The 22,584-nt window shown below is 39.7% G+C and overlaps 1 pseudogene; it reads left to right on the top strand.

Moving 5' to 3' along the window:
• Positions 1-19,850, top strand: part of LOC123461513 — a 29,406-nt pseudogene extending 9,556 nt beyond the window's left edge.
• The last annotated feature ends 2,734 nt before the right edge of the window (positions 19,851-22,584 follow it).

Here is a 22,584-nt window from a genome sequence, read left to right as displayed (position 1 = left end):
GGATGAAATAAAAAATGAAATTGCAAAATTCCTGGAATTGAATGACAATGAGAACACATCATACCAAAACTTATGGGACACAATGAAGGCAGTCCACAGGGGAAAATTCATAGCATTCAATGCCTTCATAAAAAAGACAGACAGATCCCAAATCAATAGCCTAACCATCCACCTAAAGGCACTGGAAAAACAAGAAAAATCCAACCCAACGTGCTCCAGAAGGAAAGAATTAAAATCAGAGCAGAAATTAATGAATTGGAAACCAAGGAAAAAATTAAGGCAATTGACAAAACAAAGAGTTGGTTCTTTGAAAACATAAACAAGATTGACAAATCTCTGGCCAATTTGATCAAGCAAAAAAAGGAGAAGCTCCAAATTAACAAATTTCAAAATGAAAAAGGAGAGATCACAACAGACATAAGTGAAATTGGGAGAATCATGAGGACTTATTTCAAAAACCTCTACTCCACAAAACTGGAAAATGTGGAGGAGATGGATAAATTCCTGGACGCATATCATCTACCAAAGCTAAACTCAGAGCAGATTAATCACCTCAATGAACCCATCACACTCATGGAGATTGAAAAAGTAATTAAAACCTCTCCAAAAAGAAGAGTCCAGGACCAGACGGGTTCTCAGCCGAATTTTATCAAACCTTCATGGAAGAACTCAAAACAATCTTCCTAAAACTGTGCCACACAATTGAAGAACAGGGAAAGCTACCCAACTCCTTCTGTGAAGCTAGCATCACCCTAATCCCAAAACCAGGCAGAGATGCCACAAGAAAAGAAAACTACCGGCCTATTTCCCTAATGAACATAGATGCAAAGATCCTCAACCAAATCCTCACAAACCGAATCCAACAACACATCAAAAGCATTATCCACCTTGACCAAGTGGGAATTATCCCAGGAACACAAGGGTGGTTCAACGTACGAAAATCTGCCAATGTAATACACCACATAAACAAGCTTAAACATAAAAACCACATGATCATTTCAATAGATGCAGAAAAGGCCTTTAACAAGATACAACATCACTTCATGATCACAACATTGGAGAGAATCGGCATAGCCGGTTCACATCTTAACATAATAAAGGCAATATACAAAGCTCCAAAGGCCCAAATAATACTTAATCTCCAGTGAGAGACTGGAGGAATTCCCATTAAGATCAGGAACAAGACAGGGAGGTCCTTTCTCACCTCTGCTTTTCAATATAGTTCTAGAAGTCCTAGCTCAAGCAATAAGAGAGGAGAAGGAAATAAAAGGGATACAATTTGGAAAGGAAGAATTTAAGTTAGCTCTATTTGCTGATGACATGTTTGTATATGTAAGAGAGCCGAGAGACTCCATCCCAAAACTCCTGAAGGTGATTAACTCCTATAGCAAAGTAGCAGGATACAAAATCAATGCATAAAAATGGGTAGCATTTCTGTATGTAAATGACAAAGATACAAAAAAGAAATAATGGACATAGTCCCATTTTCAATAGCAACAACAACAACAAAAATACCTTGGAATAACGTTAACCAAGAAAGTAAAAGATCTATACAAAGAAATTATAAAAACACTCAAAAAGAAATTGAGGAGGACTTGAGAAGATGGAAAGACCTCCCTCCTAGATAGGCAGAATTAACATTGTGAAGATGACAATCCTACCAAAGGCAATATATAAACTTAATGCAATTCCAATTAAAATCCCTACAGTGGCTTTTTGCCAAGATGGCCGAAAGCGAAGAAGGAAGCTCCTGCCCCTCCCAAAGCTGAAGCCAAAGCAAAGGCCCTGAAAGCCAAGAAGGCCGTGCTGAAAGGCGTCCACAGCCACAAAAAGAAAAAGATCCGCACGTCACCCACCTTTCGGCGACCCAAGACACTGCGCCTCCGGAGGCAGCCTAAATACCCTCGGTAGAGCGCCCCCAGGAGAAACAAGCTTGACCACTATGCCATCATCAAGTTCCCCCTGACCACTGAGTCGGCCATGAAGAAGATAGAAGACAACACCACCCTAGTGTTCATTGTAGACATCAAGGCTAACAAGCATCAGATCAAACAGGCTGTGAAGAAACTCTATGACATTGATGTGGCCAAAGTCAACACCCTGATCAGGCCTGATGGAGAAAAGAAAGCCTATGTTCGGCTGGCTCCCGATTATGATGCTTTGGATGTTGCCAATAAAATTGGGATCATGGGCTGGAGAGATGGCTTAGCGGTTAAGCGCTTGCCTGTGAAGCCTAAGGACCCCGGTTCGAGGCTCAGTTCCCCAGGCCCCACGTTAGCCAGATGCACAAGGGGGTGCACGCGTCTGGAGTTCGTTTGCAGAGGCTGGAAGCCCTGGTGTGCCCATTCTCTCTCTCTCCCTCTATCTGTCTTTCTCTCTGTGTCTGTCGCTCTCAAATACATAAATTTAAAAAAAATTTAAAAAAAATAATAAAATAAAATAAAATTGGGATCATCTAAACTGGATCCAGCTGGTTAATTCTAAATACACCTTTTTTTTTTTTTCACTATAAAAAAAAAAATCCCTACAGTGTTCTTCACAGAGATAGAAAAAATGATCTCAAATTTCATACAGAAAAGCAGAAGGCCTCACATATCCAAACATATCCTCAGCAAAAGAAATACCTCTGGTGGCATCACCATACCTGATCTAAAGCTATACTACAAAGCCATAGTAATAAAAACAGCACGGTACTGGCATAAAAACAGGAGTATAGACCAATGGAATAGACTTGAGGACCCGGATTTTGGGTCAAGCAACTATAGCTACTTGATATTCGACAAAGGCCCGAACAATATAGGCTGGAAAAAGATAGCATCTTCAACGAAAGGTGCTGGACAAACTGGATAACCACATGCAGGAAACTGAAACTTGATCTACACATTTCACCATACACTACACTCAAATCCAAATGGATCCAAGACCTCAACATAAGACCAGAAACTCAAATACTACTGGAAGAAAATTTAGGAAGTACTTTCCATGATATAGGAGTGGAAAAAGACTTCCTGAACAAAACCCCAGTAACACACAATCTTAAATAGTCACTCAACCAATGGGATCATATGAAGCTGAAGAGTTTCTTTACTGACAAGCATATAATAAGCAAAGCCAATAGATTACCCACAGAATGGGAGAAAATATTTGTGGGTTATCCAACTAATAGAGGCCTAATCTCTAGAATCTACAAAGAACTCAAAAATATAAACAATAGGAAGACAAATACCCCACTCACAAAATGGGGCAAAGAAATGAACAGGCAGTTCACAGAGGAAGAAATACAAATGGCAAACACACACTTAAGAAAAAGTTCATCATCTCTAATCATCAGGTAAATGTAAATTAAAACAATTATGAGATTCCACCTTACTCCAGTAAGGGTAGAAAACATCCAAAATCAAATGCAAATAAATGCTGGCAAGGATGTGAAGAAATAGAGACCCTCATCCACTGTTGGTCAGAATGTAAGATGGTACATCCACTTTGGGAAGCAATGTGGATACTCCTTAAAAAGCTGACTATAGATTTACCCAGAGACCCAGTTATTCCCTTACTGGTCTTGTACCCTAAAAGATCCACACCTCAGCTCAGAGAGATTTGCTCAACAATCTTTTTAGCTTCTCAATTTGTAATAGCCAAGAACTTGAATCAACCCAGATGTCCATCACTAGACAAATGGATAACTAAGATGTGGTATATCTACATGACAGAATTATATGGAGAGGTAAGGAAAAAAATGACACAATGAAATTTGAAGAAAAATGGTTGAAACTGGAACAGGCCATTCTCAGTGAACTCACATAATCACAGAAAGACCCATCCAAACACATAAAAATAGTCACTACATAGTCACACTCATCTACAGCTCCTAACCAGAATCAACCCAAGTTGCCAACATACATAGCAAGCATCTTGAGGACCAGACAATAGGGAGGGTGGAGAGGGAGGAGAGGGTAAGAGAGGGGGTTGGGGACATAAAACTGGACTCAAATGACAATAATACCATAAAACTCTACAACATAATAAACAGACCAAATGGTTGAACCTTCACCAGACCCTTAGGGGGAAAACCTGATTCACAAAGCCATGGAGAGGGTATGACAAAAATTGTTTCTTGTTCTCTCTCTCCCTCTTCTCTCTTGTCTATCTCTTTTACATCACTTATACTTTTCTTCCATCTCTTCTTGGGTGCTGACCTGTAACTCCTGGTACCAGCAGCTTTTGATCACAGAGACCTACAAGGTCTCCCAAAAGAAGAAATATTTATGTCAAAACACTTGATGACCCACCATAGGTTAGTAGTGAGACCCTACTGCTGAAGACACCATACAATGTTGTCACATATGGAACGACATGGCTGGAAGCTGGAAGAGAGTCAGTCCCCAAAAAGCACATCTAGTGCCAGAAGGTGCTACATGAGTGACTGGGGTAAAATGACCAATATCTGTCCAAGCAATAAATGGTCTACCCTACTTAGCAGAAAACAACCTGACATAATGTTCATTCAAGTGCTATAGTGGCACATAGCCATGGCGGGAAACCAACTGCTCTAGATTTGGTTAACTGATCTACTCACTGGAACAGCACCCATAGCTGGAGCTGGTAAACAAGTCAGAACCATATCGAAAAATGAGCCCATTCTCTATTAAACTGTCTCTAAAAAAAATCATGGTTATCACATTTACATGGTACTAACTTTACTCTCCATTGGAGAATCTGTTTCTCTTTTTCAGATAGATGCAGGTCCTAAGGAAAGAACCACTCCATCATACCTCAGAAGGGCCACAGCTGAAATTAGGAATAATTGGGGAAACATGCAAATATGCTGTTTTCTTGGAGAACTGAGAACCAGCACAACAGTGAAGGAGATAGACACAGAGAACAATCAACCCCTATCAAACAAGATATCCAGAGACACAGAGGCTCCCAAGATCTCAACACTGATACATAACTAATAGGAACCCAACAAGGCTCAAGGAAATTTGTAGAAGAGGTAGTAGAAAGGATGTCAGAGCCACACTTTGGGTCATGACATGCAGACACATTTCCTCCTACCCAAAACTAAAGGCTAACCCCACAATGCATGGTCCATATACCCCAAAAAGGAGTTTCCCTGTGGAGGGAAGAGGACAGGGAGGAGTCTAACAATGGTACCAACCAACTTGACTGTATTCACTGACTACAAAAATTTAAAAATCAAAAAATGGCAAAAATAAATACACACCTTTCAATAATGACTCTTCATATCAATAGTCTCAATGCCCTAACCAGTAGACATAGGTTTGCAGACTGGATTAAAAATCAGGATCCTTCAATTTGTTGCCTCCAAGAAACTCACCTTTCTACAAACAATGGACACTATCTTAGGGTGAAAGGTGGGAAACCGGTGTTTCAAACAAATGGGCCTAGAAAACAAGCAGGGGTTGCTATCCTAATATCTGACAAGGTAGTCTTCAGTCCAACATTAGTTAGGAAAGTTAAGGAAGTTCACTTTATATTGATTAAAAGCACAGTACAACATGAGGACCTTACAATCTTAAACATGCACCTAACATGGGAGCTCATAACTTCCTCAAACAAATGCTAATAGAACTAAGGTCACAGATAACACCAAGCACAGTTGTAGTAGGTGACTTCAACACCCAACTCTCATCAATTGACAGGTCATCCTGGCAAAAAATAAAAAAATAAACAGAGATGCATCTGGATTCAATGATCAGTCATAGAACAAATGGACCAAATATATATATATATGTACATACATACATATACATATACATACATATAGGATATTTCATCCAAATGCTACAGAATACACATTCTTTTCAGTAGCACATAGGACATTCTCTAAAATAGACCATATATTAGGATACAAAACAAATCTTAACAAATACAGGAAAATGTAAATAATTCCTTGCACTCTATCTGATCACAATGGGATCAAACTACAAATCAATAGCAAGAAAAGCTACAGAGCACACATAAATCATGGAAACTAAACAATACATTACGAAATGACGAATGGGACAATGAAGAAATCAAGAAGGAAATCAAAAAATTCATAGAGTCAAATGATAATGAAAACATAACATACCAAACCCTTTGGGACGCAATGAAGGAAATACTAAGAAGGAAATTTACAGGATTAAGTGCCTATATTAAGAAATTAGAAAGGTTGCAAGTAAACAACTTCATCTTAAAGCCTTAGAAGAAGAACAAAGCAAACCAAAAATCAGTACATGGAAAGAAATAATAAAGATTAGGACAGAAATTAATGAAATAGAAACAAAAAAAAAAAATCCAAAGAATCAATGAAACAAAGAGTTGGTTCTTTGAAAGGATAAACAAGACTTATAAACCCTTAGCAAATCTGACCAAAAGAGAGAGAGAAGAGACACAAATTAATAAAATTAGATATTAAAAAGGCAACATCCAACAGATACCAGAAAAATTCAAAAGATCATAGGGACATACAATAAGAATATATACTCCACTAAATTTGAAAATCTGAAAGAAATGGATGATTTCCTTGATTTATACGACCTACCTAAATTAAATCAAGATGAGATTAAGCATTTATTAGACCTATAACAAGTATGGAGATCCAAACAGTTATCAAAAATCTCCCAACTAAAAAGCCCAGGCCCAGATGGATTCACTGGTGAACTTTACCAGACCTTTAAGGAAGAGCTAACACCAATGTTTCTTAAACTTTTCCATAAAATACAAAAAGAAGGAATCCTACCAAACTCCTTCTATGAATCCAGCATCACCCTGATACCAAAACCAGGCAAAGATAGAACAAAAAAGAAAATTACAGACCAATCTCCCTCATGAATATACATGCAAAACTTCTCAACAAAATATTGGCAAACAGAATGCAAGAATATATCAGAAAGATCATTCACCTAACCAAGTAGGCTTTTTCCCTTTGATAGAGTGATGGTTCAACATACACAAATTGATAAATTTAATACATGATATAAATGGGCTAAAGGACAAAAATCTCATAACCATTTCATCAGATGAAGAAAAACCATTCAACATAGTCCAACATCCCTTCATGATAAAAGTCCTACAGGCACTGGGAATAGAAGAAACATATCTCAACATAATAAAGACTATTTGTGACAAGCCTATAGCCAACATAATAGTAAATGGAGAAAAACTTGAAGCTTTTCCACTAAAATCAAGAACAAGACAAGTCTGTCCACTGTCCTCACTTTTATTTAATATAGTCCTGGAAGTCTTCACCATAGCTATAAGGCAAGAGAGACACATAAAAAGGATACAAATTGGAAATGAAGAGATCAATTTATTGTTATTTGCAGATGACATGTTTCTATACATAAAGGACCCTAAAGACTCTACCAGCAAACTGTAAGAGCTGATCAACACCTATACCCATGTAGCAGGATACAAAATAAACACACAGAAATCAGTAGCCTTCCTATATGCTAACAACAAACACACAGAGGATGAAATCAGAGAGGCACTCCCATTTACAACTGCATCAATAAAAAAGAAAAGAAAAGAAAAGAATGTACCTTGGAAAAAACCTAACCAAGAAACTGAAGGATCTCTACAATGAAAACTTTAAAACACTCAAGTGAGAAATTGCAGAAGACACTAGGAAATGGGAAGACATTCCTTGTTCTTGGATCAAAAGAAGCAATATTGTGAAAATGGCAATCTTCCCAAAAGCAATCTACATATTTAATGCAACCTACATCAAAATCCCAATGGCATTCTTCATGGAAATAGAAAAAACAATTCAAAAATTCATTTGGAAGCACAAAAAATCCTCAAATGTCTAAAACAATTTTGAGCAACAAAACCAACCATACCTGATTTTAACCTATACTAGACTCATAGTAACAAAAATAGCATGATACTGGCATGAAAGCAGACATGTAGATCAATGGAACAGAATAGAGGACACAGCTGTAAATCTGGGTAGCTACAACCACCTGATCTTCTACAAAAATACTCATTGGAGAATAGGCAGCCTCTTCAGCAAATGGTGCTGGGAAAACTGGATATGTATCTATAGAAGGATGAAAATAGATCTTTATCTCTCTCCATGTACAAGAATTAAGTCCAAATGGATCAAAGACTTTATTATCAAACATGAAACTCTGAAACTGCTACAGCAAAAAGTAGGGTCTTGACAAAGACTTTCTGAATATAACCCCAATTCCTCAGGCAATAAAACCACAGATTAACTACTGGTATCTCATGAAATTCCAAAACTTTTGTATGGCAAAAGACACCGTGATTAGAGCAAAGAGGCAACCTACAGAATGGGAAAAATTCTTTGCCAGCTATACATCTGACAGACAATTAATATCTAGGATATACAATGAACTATAAAAATTAAATAATAAGATATCAAACAACCCAATTAAAAATGGGCTATGGAACTAAATAGAGAGTTCTCAAAAGAAGAAACAAAGATGGCATATAAACATCTAAAAAAATGTTCTACATCCATAGTCATTAGGGAAATGCAGATTAAAATTACATTGAGATTCCATCTCACTCCTGTCAGATTGGCTACCATCATGAATACAAATGTTCATAAATGCTGGCAAGGATATAGAAAAAGAGGAACCCTTCTACACTGTTGGTAGGGATGCAATCTGGTCAACCATTGTGGAAATCAGTGTGGAGTTTCCTAAGACAGCTAAAAATAGATTTACCATATGACCCAGCTATACCACTCCTAGGCATATATCCCAAGTACTCGTCTCACTACCTTAGAGATACTTGCTCAACCACATTTATTGCCACTCTAGTCACAATAGCTAGGAAACAGAAACAGCCTAGCTGTCCCTCAACTGATGAGTGGATAATGAAGATGTGGCCTGCTGGGCTTCACTGGCAAGCCGGTAGTGCTGAGGAAGGACCAGGCCTGCTGGTTCCTCCCAAGGGGTTGAGGAGGAGGGTGGGTGTCATATGACCCAGAATCTCTCCTAGTCACTGGAGAAAAACCACACTGAGTCGGGAGTCTTGTCGAAGCAGGAACTCATAGGAACTCACTTTATTGTTAAAAGCAGTTGGCTATATCATGTTGGGGATGAAGGCGGGGATTTTAGGATGGGGGAAGAGGTAAGGGCCAATAGTAAACTGTGCCTATTGAAATGATAATTCCAACTCCCCCACAGAAGTAGCAGGCCAAAAACCACTAGGCGTCTTGCTGAGTCATAGCTGGCCAGAGATAGGTCGCCAAACTTTAGCTAGGCTCAGGAAGTTCCACTAGGCCTCACGCCTGGGCCTTTCAGGGCCTAAAAGTGGCCCATTTACACAATGAAGTTCTACTTGGCACTAAATAAAAATGAAGTTATAAAATTTGCAGGAAAAAAAATGCATGGATCTGGAAACGATTCTACTAGGTGATGTAACCCAGGCCCAGAAAACCAAACATCACATATTCTTTCTCATATGTGGATCCTAGCTACAAATGACTGGTCTACTGTGTGAGTAGGAAGAAAATTCAGTAGCAGAGGCCAGTAGGCTAGAAAGGAGATAGAAAGGGAATAGAAAGAGGGGGAACTTAATAGGATGGTATTGTACATATGTAAGTAGAACAGATTAATGGGGTGAAAAGGCCTAAGTGAGGTCAGGGGAAGAGATTGAGTAAAGGAAAGGTGGAGGGAGGGCTAATCAAAATCTAAGAGGATATAAATAAGTCATATGGAAACCTACTTTATTGGACAATGGAACATACAGGAGTGATAGATTGTTACTAGAAATCTTTCAGTGCTAAGGATGGGATACTTTCCAGTGAGTTGTTGGCCAAGGAGGTCCCTGTCCCCCAAAACATTACAGGCCACTGAAGAGTCCCTTGGTTTCCCATCAGAAAGAGATGGTAAGACCCTATTGCTGAAGATTTCACATTCTTGGGCTGCAAGGTCACTGAGAAACCCTGCTGGAGCTGAGCTGAAAACCTCCCCAATGTAGACCAGCTGACAGAAAGCTAGAAAAAGCCATGCTGCATGCAGTTCAATGGGAGAGAGATAAATCATCAACAGTGGACAATGAAAGCCTTATATTTGGCCAGCCAGGCCAAATGAGCCAACAGGTGCAATAGTGGCTTGTCTGTCATGGGGAAAACCAACCTTCCTGTAATTTGACTGGAGGCCAGCTTCATGGGAGAGAATATATCCCTAATACTGAAAACCTACAACAGAGGTAGTCATGAGCCCTAGGGGTGTAATATGTGCTGCTGTCTGGCTAAAAGTACATGCTATGCTCACCAAACTGCCCAGTAAGCACTTCTCTTATTGTTCATACCCATATATTAATGCTACTTTCACTTTTGGTTAGAGAAGCTTCTCTTTTCAGATGGAAGTGACCTTGGGATGACTCAGAAGGACCCATGGTGCTGAGAAGTGACAGAGGAGTGCTCAGCACTGAAATATCTCAATCACACCTTCCATGGCTCAGGGTCCATTGTGGAAGACATGACAGAAAGAATGTAAGAGCCAAAGGAAGGGTAGGAATCCTTACAATATGCTCCTCTGGACACAAAATGGCCTGGATATCCATGACCTCACAATGCCTGACACTACCTACACAAGACCATCATAATAGCAAGAAAAGATAATGACATCAAAATAAAAAAGACTGATTGAGAGGGTGTGGGAATATGATGGAGAGTGGAGTTTCAGAGGGGAAAGTTGGGGGAGGGAGAGAATTGCCATGGGATATTGTTTGCAATTATGGAAGTTGTCAATAAAAAATAATTAAAATGAAAATTTAAAAACAAAAACAGACACAGGAACTTGTGTCTATAATCCCAGTGCTAGAAGGTGGACACAGGGGATCCTAGGCCTCATTGGCTTGCTCTTCTAGCAGCACTGGTGAACTCCAGGGTCAGTAAGAGACCCTGCCTCAAAATCAACATGAATAGTAATTGAGAAAGTTGCCTGACATTGACCTCTGGCCTCCATATACACACTGACATGCACACACAACACACACACGCTCTTACATACATACAAATACTCATACACACATATACATATATTTTTAAAAACAAAGTAAAAGGACACACATCACCTCCATTAATTACCTTTTCATTGCTGGGACAAAACTCAGTTTAAGGGAGAAAGGTTTCATTTCAGTTTACAGTTCCAGGTTATAGTCCACCACGGCAGGAAAGGCATGAGGGCAGGAGCTGGTCACATTCAGCACAGTGAGGAAGTAGACCAGAGCAATGAATACTGGTGCTCAGCCTGCTTTCTCTATTTTGAGGCAAGCCCAACACACTGGCCTTTTTTATGCCAGAGAGAGAGAGATAGAGAGAGAGAGAAAGAGAGATAATTGGCACGCCAGGGCCTCCAGCCACTGAAATCAAACTCCAGACACATATGCCCCCTTGTGTACATGTACAACTCCTTGCATGGTTACATCACTGTGCATCTGGCTTACATGGGACCTGGAGATTAGAACATGAGTCCTCAGGCTTTCAATACAAGCACCTTAGCCATTAAGCCCTCTCTCCAGCCCCTGCTTTCTCTGTTTTGATACAGTCCAGGACCCATGCCCAAGGAATGGAACCATAATAATTAACATAATCACTCACAGATGAGCACAGTGGCAAATATAATCCCTCACAGATGGTTCTGATCCTGCTTAGTTGACAATATAAATCATCTCACCACATTAATTTAGACCTGCTATAAATACTGAAATGACCAGTCATATGTGGTATTTGAGAAAAGATACATACATCAATCAATAATGGAAAGAAATAGACTTATGCTTATATGGTCAAATGATTTGGAAAAAAGGCATAAGGCCAATCAATGAAAACAATGATAATGTTTCCAGTAAATACTTATGAAACAATGGTGTCAGGATATATATTACATATATTTTTAAAGATGAAATTTAAACTATTACCACACACCATATACAAAATGAACTGTGAAATAGGGCTAGGCAAAAATATCATAGATATGACACCCTTAGCATGATTATAATTTTTAAATCATAAATTGGACTTCATAAAAATTCAGTATTTTTTTATTGTGCTATTGTTTTTGGTTTTTTGTTTTTTGTTTTTTTTTTTTTTTTTTGGTCTTTTTGAGACAGGGTAGCCCAGGCTAGTCTCAAAATCACTATGTAACAAACAAAAAAAAAATCATTTTGTACCTGAGAATGATCTTGACCTCCTCATCCTCCTGTCTCCTTTTCCCAAGTGGCTCCCAATTCTGGCTGGAGAGATTGCTCAATGGTTAAAGGCACTTGCTTGTGAACTTTGACAGCCTAAGTTTTCCATTCCCCAGCACACAAGTAAAGCCAGATGCACAAAGTGGAAGCCCTGGCGCATCTCTTCTCTTCTCTCTCTCTCTCTCTCTCTCTCTCTCTCTCTCTCTCTCTCTATCTCTCTCTCTTTCTCTCTGTCATAAGTATAAATATTTTTAAAAGAATCCAATTTAAGTATAAGCAAAATATTTGAAAGATATTTCACTAAAGATGACACACGTATGCTCTTCATAATTGTTTTTCTCAGAGACAGGATCTTGCTGTTTTTATAGCCCAGGTGTCTTCTTAAATAACCTTCCTTGGAGTTGAGATCCTCCTGCCTCAGTCCCTCAAGGATTACACCTATGTGCCACCACACCCAGCTTCATAGATGGAAAATAAGCACACATACACATAACAAAAATATGCTGATTACAACAAGTCACTAAGGAGATAAAATTTAAAGCCAGTGTAGACATAAAAATAGAAGAGGTACTAGTTAGAAAAAAAGAAGGGGCTCAGTAGAGGTAGGAAGGGGAGGAGGGGACAAAGGAAAGTGACTGGAGTGAATTATAATCAAGGCACATTGTACATAGGTATAGAGGTTATCAACAAAAAGTTAAATAATTTAATTAAATTAAAAATAAATAAATAAATAAAACCACCCTTAAGCCACTAAACATATCTGATCCTTCCAAGTGCTTGTGAGTATATACCATATCTGGAATTTTCATATACTTCTAGTAGAAATGTGAAGAAGTACAATAATTTTCCAAATTAATATAAGATTCCTATAAAAATTCAACATATCCCTTCAATATAGCCCTCCTATTCCCCTCACAGATTCTCCACCAAAGAAATAATATTATATTCTTATATAAAGACTAGTATTCATTGAATACTAGTATTCATTGAAGCTTTATTTGCAACTAATACCTAGAAATACCTGAGCATCTATCAACCAATGAGTAAACAAATTATCACAAATCCATTCCATGGACAACTGCATGGCATAAAGAGGGTGAATTACTGAAATGTTACATGTATGAATCTCACTATCCTAACTCTGAGTACAGAAAGCTGAAAACAACAAAAATCAGGTTGGAGAGATGTTCAGTGGAGAGATGGCTTTGTGTTTAAAGGCACTTGCTTGTAAAGACTGATAGGTTCAATTCCCCAGTACCCACTTAAAGTCATATGTACTCATGAATCTGGAGTTTCTTCACAGTGGCAGCTCAGGTATGCCCATTCTCCCTCTCTCTCTCTCTCTCTCTCTCTCTCTCTCTCTCTCTCTCTCTCTGTCTCCCCACTCTGAAATAAATTTAAAAAAAATTTTTTTTAAGAATCCAAGGCAATTTTAGAAAATGTGAACTAATCTGTATGGCAGGAAGCAGGTCTTCATGCTGAGAGAGAAGAGAGTACACAGAAAACCTTTTCAGGATGACAGGTTTATTTTCTTGTACTGTAAACCTCATTGGTGCATACATCTATAGGATCCCATCAATTATGGCTGAGGAGATGGCTCAGTGGGTGAAGTACGTGTCTTACAAGCCCACTCATCTGAGTCAAATGCCTGTAATCCAACACTAGAGTGGCCAAGGCAGGAGGATCTTTACTGCTGGCTGGATAGTGAGGCTAGCATAATCAGTGAGCTGTATGCTCAGTGAGAGACCCTGTTTCAAAGAATAAGATGGAGAGCTACTGAGGAAGACACCCCATGTCAACCTCCAGCCTCCATATGCACATGAACATGTGAACTGATGCACATAAGCGTCCATGTGTATGTTTACACATATGCATGTACATGAAAATGTAAAACATGAATTTATAAGTTTTAAGTATATGCAATTTATTGTGATTGATAAACAGGGGTGGGTGAAAATAGAAATAAAAAATATAAACTTTTTTGTCTTATTTGGATATCAGAAACATTCACTACAACTTTCTGAATTTTAAATAGGATGATTTCTTTTCTAAAACACTGAGTTTAGGGCCGGAGAGATGGCTTAGTGGTTAAGGCACTTGCCTAAGAAACCTGAGGATCCATCTTTAACTCTCCAGGTCCCACATAAGCCAGATGCAAGTGTGCAACCAGATGCACAATGTGCAAGGTCACACATGCACATTGAGTGGTGCATGCATCTGGAGTTCGATTGCAGTGACTGGACGCCCTGGCGCAGCAATCCTTCCTCTCCCCTTCCTTTCTCTCTCTCTCTCTCTCCCTCTCTCTCTCTCTCTCTCTCTCTCTCTCTCTCTCTCTCTCTCTCTCTCTCTCTCTCATACACACACACACACACACACACACATGCATGCACGCACGCACACACAAAAAGGGGCACTCTGTTGTGCTTACCTCAAAAATAAATAAAATGCTGAGTTCATAGATGGCACCATAAATCTTAGTGTTCCATAATTCTTAGATTAGTTGAGTTTTTGTTTGGTGTGTGTTGGGGGCGGGGGGAGGTTGTTCATTTCCTTGTTTTGTTTTGTGGTGTTGGAAATTGAACCCAGGACCTCACGCTTAATAGGCAAGCATATGAGAAGGCAAACTGTGTTACAACATGTAAAAAGTCATAATATCCTAAACACCTACATATGTGCTTTAGAGGAATTATGCTTTTTCTTCTAATCTGTTAATCAGAGTCAGCATGTAATTTGCAAGGGTATGTTAACCTGACATGCCTACAACCCATTTAGTAGAGGTCTGGTGCCATCATGTGGTTACACATATTATACAAGTGTCAGATGTTCCTAAGTATCCAAGAAAAAGAGGATAAATATATGAAAAGTTATCAGTGACTACCCTTACCTAACGATTCAGTTTTCTTTGAAAAGCTTTGGCTCATTCACAATCATCAGGACAGAAATGGTCAAGAGATTCTCAAAGGCAGAGATTCTTAAAGGCAGTCAGAGAGAGATAGGGTTTGGGGCGGGGCTTAGGTTCTGCTTAGCACCAAGCTGGGGGCTGCCAGATGTGAACCTCAGATCATGCCCTGAGAAACATTGACTTAGAAGGCAGTAAAGTGAGATAGAAACAAATTACTTAGGGTAAATTTTAATATATTAGGTTAGGTCTAAAGAATAATTAAATATAAAATGTTGTATAAATATACCATTTTTCTGATTGCAATGCAATCCTGAAGCCTTGTTAAGAGCATTCTTGGAGCTGGAGAGATTGTTCAGTGGCTAAAGGGACTTGCTTTCAAACTCTTATTGCTTGTGTTGGATTCCGCAGTATCTATATAAAGCCAGATGCACAGTGGTACACGCATCTGGAGTTCACTTGCAGTGATAAGAGTCCCTAGCATGCCCATTCTCTCCCTCTCTCTCTCTCTCTCTCTCTCACTGTCTTGCTCTCACCCTCTTTACAAATAAATAAATTATTTTTTTTTAAACAAAGTCTCCTATTCTCTATTATAATTCGGGATTGACTAGAGCAACATGAGAAAAAGGGGGGCAGGAGAAAGCCAGCACAGACTTTTTTTTTTTTTTTTTTTTTTTTGGTTTTTCGAGGTAGGGTCTTACTCCAGCCCAGGCTGACCTGGAATTTACTATGGAGTCTCACGGTGGCCTTGAACTCATGGCAATCCTCCTACCTCTGCCTCCCGAGTGCTGGGATTAAAGGCATACACCACCACGCCTGGCTCAAGACTATTCTTTATTAGGGACAGCAGCTCTCCTGGGATGAAACTGCCACTGCTGTTGCATCTAAATGTGGGGGAGAATAAAGATATATAGGATAGGGATGGGGGGGATAGTCTTTTGAAGAGAAGAATGGGGTCTTGTGTGTACTAACTGTCTGTCTGGATGGCCTGATAGCTCTTGAGGCCAGATCTTTGAGAGCTTGCTTTGTAACAGATGTCCCTTATAGTTCAGGAAAGTTTTATGGCCCACTGAGGTCAGTGGTCTGAGGCCAGTGGTTCATCAGCCCTTCATTCTTAAAAAGCCTGCCGTCATTTGGGGGTAAAGCCCATGAGAAATACATGCCTCGTAGATGAATCTGACTTTTCCCTTATGAAACTGTGCCCTGTCCACCCTGCAGTCTGTCATCAAAAGTGAGCCCTTTGAAAAATGGTTGAACCTTGAACAGATCATTCTCAGTGAACTCACCCAATCACAGAAAGATAATCACTGCATAGTCTCACTCGTCTACAGCAACTAACCTGAATACCCAAGATGCCGACATACCCAGCAAGCATCTCGAGGACCCAGACAACAGGGTGGGTAGGGAGGGAGGAGAGGGAAAGGGAGGGGTGGGGGACACAAATCTGGACCCAAACAGCAATGGTACCATAAAATTCTACATCCTAAAAGACAGACCAAATGGTTGAACCTTCACCAGGCCCTTAAAAGGAACACCTGAGTCACAAGGCCCTGGAGAGGGTACAATGAAGACTGACCTTAATCTTCTACTGTCTCTCTCTCTCTCTCTCTTTCTCTCCCTCTTCTCTCTAACTCTTTTATATTACTTATCTATTTCTTCCTTCTCTTCATGGGCACTGAGCTGTAACTCTCAGGACCAGCAGGTGGCTATCATCCACAATGAGCTTTTAATCAGAGAGACCTACAAGGTTTCCTAAAAGAATGACAGATTTCTCTCAAAGTACTTGATGACCCACCAAAGGCTAGTGGTAAGACCTGACTGCTGAAGACACCATATGTGGTTGACATGTAACATGGCTAGAAGCTGGAAGAGAGTCGGTCCCCAGACAGTCAGCATGTCTAGTGCCAGAAGATGCTCCATGGGCGACTGGGGAAAATGACCAATATCTGTCCAAGCAACTCATGGTCTAACCTACTTAGCAGCAAATATCCTGTCGTGATGCTCACACAAGTGCAATAGTGGTGCACAGCCATGGTGGGAAACCAGTTGCTCTTGATTTGGCTAACTGATCCACTCAGTGGAAAAGAACCCATAGCTGGAGCTGGGAAACAAGTCAAAACCAGATCCAAAAATGAGCCATTATCAAGTTACTACCAATTGTGGGCTACAAGAGGGCCTACAACTATTAAATTCTCTATTAAAAAAATGGTTATCCCATTTATCTGGTGCTAACTTTACTCTCTGTTGGAGAATCTGCTTCTCTTTTTCAGATAGGCACAGATCCTAAGGATAGAACCAACCCATCATACCTCAAAAGGGCCCCAGCTGAAACTAAGAATAATTGGCAAAACAAGCAAAGGTGTTGTTTTCTTGGTGAACCCGATACCAGCACATGGGTGAAGGAGATGGACACAGAAAACAATCAACTCCTACCAAGTCAGATATCCAGAGACACAGAGGCTCCCAACACCTCATTACTGAAGCAGACGTAAATTGAACCCAACATGGCTCAGGGAAATTTGTGGAAGAGGGAGTGGAAAGAATGTCAGAGCCACACATCGGGTCATAATAAACAGAGACATTTCCTCCTACCCATAACTGAGAGCTAACCTCACAATGCATGACCCATATACCCCAACAAGGGGGAGGGGAGAGGACAGGGAGGAGGCTAACAATGGTATCGACTGTATTCACTTAGTACAAAACAATTTTTTTTAATTATTTAAAAATAAAATGAGGGCTGGAGAGATGGCTTAGCAGTTAAGTGCTTGCCTGTGAAGCCTAAGGACCCTGGTTCAAGGTTCAATTCCCTAGGACCCATGTTAGCCAGATGCACAAGGGGGTGCATGCATCTGGAGTTTGTTTTCAGTGGCTGGAGGCCCCGGCATGCCCATTCTCTCTATATATATGCCTCTTTCTCTGTCTGTCACTCTCAATTAAATAAATAAAAATAAAAACATAGGAAATGATCATTTAAAAAATAAAAAATAATGAGATACCTAAAGCTTAAGATAATATCCAGATGCTAAGTTTACATGCTTACCATTAGATGATACCTTTATTCTGTTTTATATAACATCTGCTTCTCTGCTTACAACAATAAAAATTTCTTAAATGTTAATTTTTAAAAAGTGAGCCCTTTGGGATCTTGCCTTCTTCTCAATAAAATAATTAGGAGACATCATTGCAGAAGAATGGAGGAAGGTATATGAACAACAAGAACAGAAAAATTGAGAGAGATATGAGACAGAAAGTGATGGTGGGGGGGCACATATGCCAGTCTCTAACCGAGTAGAGAACTTTCAAAATACCTTTCCTTAAACATTTTTTATTAAAATGTTATTTACTAAACTATTAAAAACTGAGCCAGACATGGTAGTGCATGCCTCTAATCTCACCCAGCAGTTGGGAGGCTGAAGTGGGAGGACTGCTATAAGTTCCAGGCCAGCCTGAGTCTAATTCCAGGTCAGCCTGGGCTGGAGCAAGACAATACCAAGAAAGAAAAAACAAAATCATACAGAAAAACAGATTTTATTTGACACATGGCTAAAATAAGTACTGCCTAGTAATAGTTAATTTTACTAAGTAAGATGCACTCAACATATCTTCCATTCTAGTCCATTCTATTTCATTGCATTAAAAAATATAAAAGAATAAAGCTGGGTGTGGTGGCTCATGCCTTTAATCCCAGCACTCAGAAGGCGGAGGTAGGATCACTGTGAGTTTGAGGCCACCCTGAGACTCCATAGTGAATTCCAGGTCAGCCTGGGCTACAGTGAAACCCTACCCCAAAAAACCAAAAAAGAAAAAGAAAAATTAAAAAATAATAATTTTTAAAAAAGTTTATTCTCAGGCTTCCAAGCTTTTGTGAGGCTTTAAAGGAAAACTGCCTGAGGCTATTTTAAGAGCTTTCTTCCCTCCCAACTCTGTTTGTCTGCTCTTTGGAATCTGCCCAAAACAGCCCAGACAGATACTGTAGGAACTCCAAAGGTCAGGTGGTTCAGCACCACTCTCTAGTGCACTTCAGTGACCATACAAGGAAGTCCAGAGCCCCATCAGGATGACTAAAGCTACTAACCCAAAGGAAGGAAGAAAGAGCTCAGGCAGCAGAGCAGCCTCATATTGCCAGCCATTATACCAAGTTGGCTTTGATAGAATCTTTCTGTCACAAGCCACAGGTCTCCACTAATGAGCACTTCACAGACAGAATTGGGCTCCAGGATAGGGAATTGTACTGATAACAGTATCTAAGCTCTCCAGCCTATGGAAAGCACCATTCTGACCTAGCTTCCTGAGGGTTGCCAGCAGGCACCAAATGCTGAACTGACTTTGCAACATACTCCTGACTCAGTAGAGAAGCCCTGTTTCCTCAATACCAGGACAGTATCTCTAATTTCAGTCCTATGGCTTCTTGACTGGAAATTCACAAGTACTTCCTCATAGGGAGGCTGCTAGTCTGGCAAACTGCTCTCTTTCCCATCTGTTCCCTTTACCTGCTCTCTCTCTCTCTCTCTCTCTCTCTCTCTCTCTCTCTCCTCTCTCTCTCTCTCTCTTCCTTCCTGACTGCCATCTGTCCTGGTTGCCTCCATTTCAACATTCCCACCTTCCCTGGCTACTGTACAACATTACCCAGCATTCATGTAGAACCTAGCCCTCTTCCCACACACAATCTGCTTCCCTGAGTCATCTAAGAGCAGTCCACTCATTTTTAACTTTTACCTGTCCCTAAGATCAGTATTTGCAGGAAGCTAATCTCCTGGCAGTCATTTAGACCCCTTCCATCTTACTTCTATACACCTGCTCACATCTACTGGAAGCTTTCCCCCCAATTGCCTATTTGTCATTATTTACTCATCCCAGAAATATTTAGACTATTGCAACCCTTAAGTTGACTCCAATGACCACTGCACAAAAAGGTATTATATCAAAGATACCAGAGGTAGGGTACATATGACATGTAAACAGAAGAGGAGAGGATATTGAGTGGGAGAGAGTAATTCAGGGAGGGAAAGTGGGATAAGATTGAACTAAAATGAATTATATTTGAAAATACATAATGGATACCTAAATCTCTGTATATCAACTAAAAAATTAAACTAAAAGAAAATAATCAAAATAAAACATGAGGCCAATGTCTGAGAAACAGGTTGAAGCCTATAAAGCATCCCCTGATGCTGGAAAAATAGGCTGATGCTTAGCTGGGAGACTGAAGTCACTGAAGACAAGGCCACTGGCTCAGCCTCTTCATGCTGTAAAGAATGCAAATGAGGTTTATTCAAGCTCCTGATGTAGTGTGTGCTCACACAGGCACAAACACTTTCATATGTACACAATACCCACATGACTTGTAAATGAGGCTACAGGTTTCAGAAAAAAAAAGTTATGATTTGCAAAAATAGTTATGTAAGAATGAGTAAACAACAGTGAAAAGTCACTTACTTCGAAAGAACTTGTCAGGAATTCATAAACACTAGAATTAACCATTTCCAGGGAAGAGTTCCAGCAGGGGGTGTCATAGAAGGAAATTTGAGAACCCACTGCTAAAAAAAATAAAGTAATTCCTGGAATGTCACCAGGATATAGCTAAGATAAGAAAACAATCTCTCCTCTACATATTACTGTTAAAATAGAGAGCAAGGAATAGATTCTAGAAAAGATTAGCAGTCCAAGTCTACCAAAATGAGGCACTCTCCACAAGGTTTCTAGGGAGTCATGTCCAGCCTCATGACAATCAACTCTGGCTCTCTTTGGACAAAAGAGTGATGAATTGCTCCTCTCTCTGTGTCTGTTTCTCTCCCTCCCCTCTCTCTCTCTTTCCCTACGGCATCCATCCACCAGCCCCCTACCACTCTGTAGAAGTACCATGCATCATAACCCAATATGCCAGCTATTTGACTATGGCTCCCCTGTAAGGATTGATGTTAACAAGTTCATATCATGAGCCCCCAGAAACTGTAATAAATTGTATGCTTTACTTAGCAGTCACATTGGGGGTTAGATTTTAACATGAACTTGAGGCCAAGGAGACACAGAGTTGAGTAGATAGCATGGATTAAATGTGTGTGCTGCATTATTTTATTATTATTATTATTATTATTATTATTAATTTATTTATTGTTGAAGTAGATTCAACTGCATTTTCAAGGGAGAATGACCAAAAAAAAACTACAGCAATGAGCAGCAGAGCTCCGTCTCCCAAAGGTGCCATAGCTTGGACATGCTCTGAGTGCATCTCTAAGGCTCCTTGGATTGAAATTTAATGTTCCAGTTTTTAAGGACTTTTAACCCAACCTTGATGTTTAAATGTGATACTTTCCATGACTAGGATTAGGTAAGGTCTTTAGAGACCTTAAGAGGAGGGACAGAGACCAGAAGAAATAAGCATGCACATCAGTGTCCCTGTCCATTAGCATGTGATGCCATTTACCACCTCGAGGTTATGCCAACAAAAGATCACCAAAAGTGATTTTTTTGACCTGGCACCTCCAGAATCATGAATGAAAATAAGCCATTCTCCCTTAAATCTTGTTTAGTCTGTGATGCAGGGATATTAGCACTAGAAATAAAGTACTATATGGGGCACAGTTTACATAACCTGCCCTCCACAGTTTCTACTCTTGCCAGTTTGTCTTCCTGAAGTTCTCTGTGACACACCCCCAGCCACAGCAATGTGGGATGCAAATCTTCTGCTGGAAACTTCCAAAGTTTTTGAGTGAATTTAGGCTCCATTAGCCATATAGCACGTAGAGTTTCAGACTACCTATTCTCAGTACCTGTCCCTCCTCAGTCATTGACCTAGAGCAAACACTTTGTAAGTCACAGGGTGAGCTCATTTCAGCCATACTATCCACTCAACCTGGCCTCAACTCATGCTAAAGTCCAAAACCCCAAAGTTACTATAGAAACTAAGATTTTAGAGAGGAAGTCAATATATCTTATAATTTTAATTTATTCACTTTTTAAATTGTCAGACAGGCATATGTTGAGCATAAGTCCCTCTCCTTTCCATTCTTCTATCCTCCCTCACTTCCTTTCTTCCTCCTTCTGTTTGTCCCTTTTGCTCTCCTACACAATTTCAACTCTACTTTCATTCTATATATGTATGCATGATTTTTATATAACTATATAGAATCTAGGAAGCACAAATGAAAGAAAGCATACAATATTTGTCTGAGGCAGACATATTTACATTACATGATTATCTCCACCATTTAAGGAGGTAACCAATTTTAAATGAAGTCATAGACTTGTGCTCCTACTTTGATCTCTCTTTCTCTTTCTCTCTCTCTCTCTCTCTCTCTCTCTCTCTCTCTCTCTCTCTCTCTCTGCATGTGTGTGTGTGTGTGTGTGTGTGTGTGTGTGTGTGTGTGTGTGTCTGTGTGTGTGTGTGTATTGAAAATAGAATTCTTCAAGTTTAACAAGAGGTTGCACACTTGTGATTCTAGTACCTTGGAGACTGAGACAGGAGGATAGCAAGTTGGAGTTCAGCCTGGACTACATAACAA

This window comes from Jaculus jaculus, chromosome 6 (genome assembly GCF_020740685.1).
Source record: "Jaculus jaculus isolate mJacJac1 chromosome 6, mJacJac1.mat.Y.cur, whole genome shotgun sequence".
Lineage (NCBI taxonomy): Eukaryota > Metazoa > Chordata > Mammalia > Rodentia > Dipodidae > Jaculus > Jaculus jaculus.
This window is presented reverse-complemented; position numbering and strand designations above follow the sequence as displayed.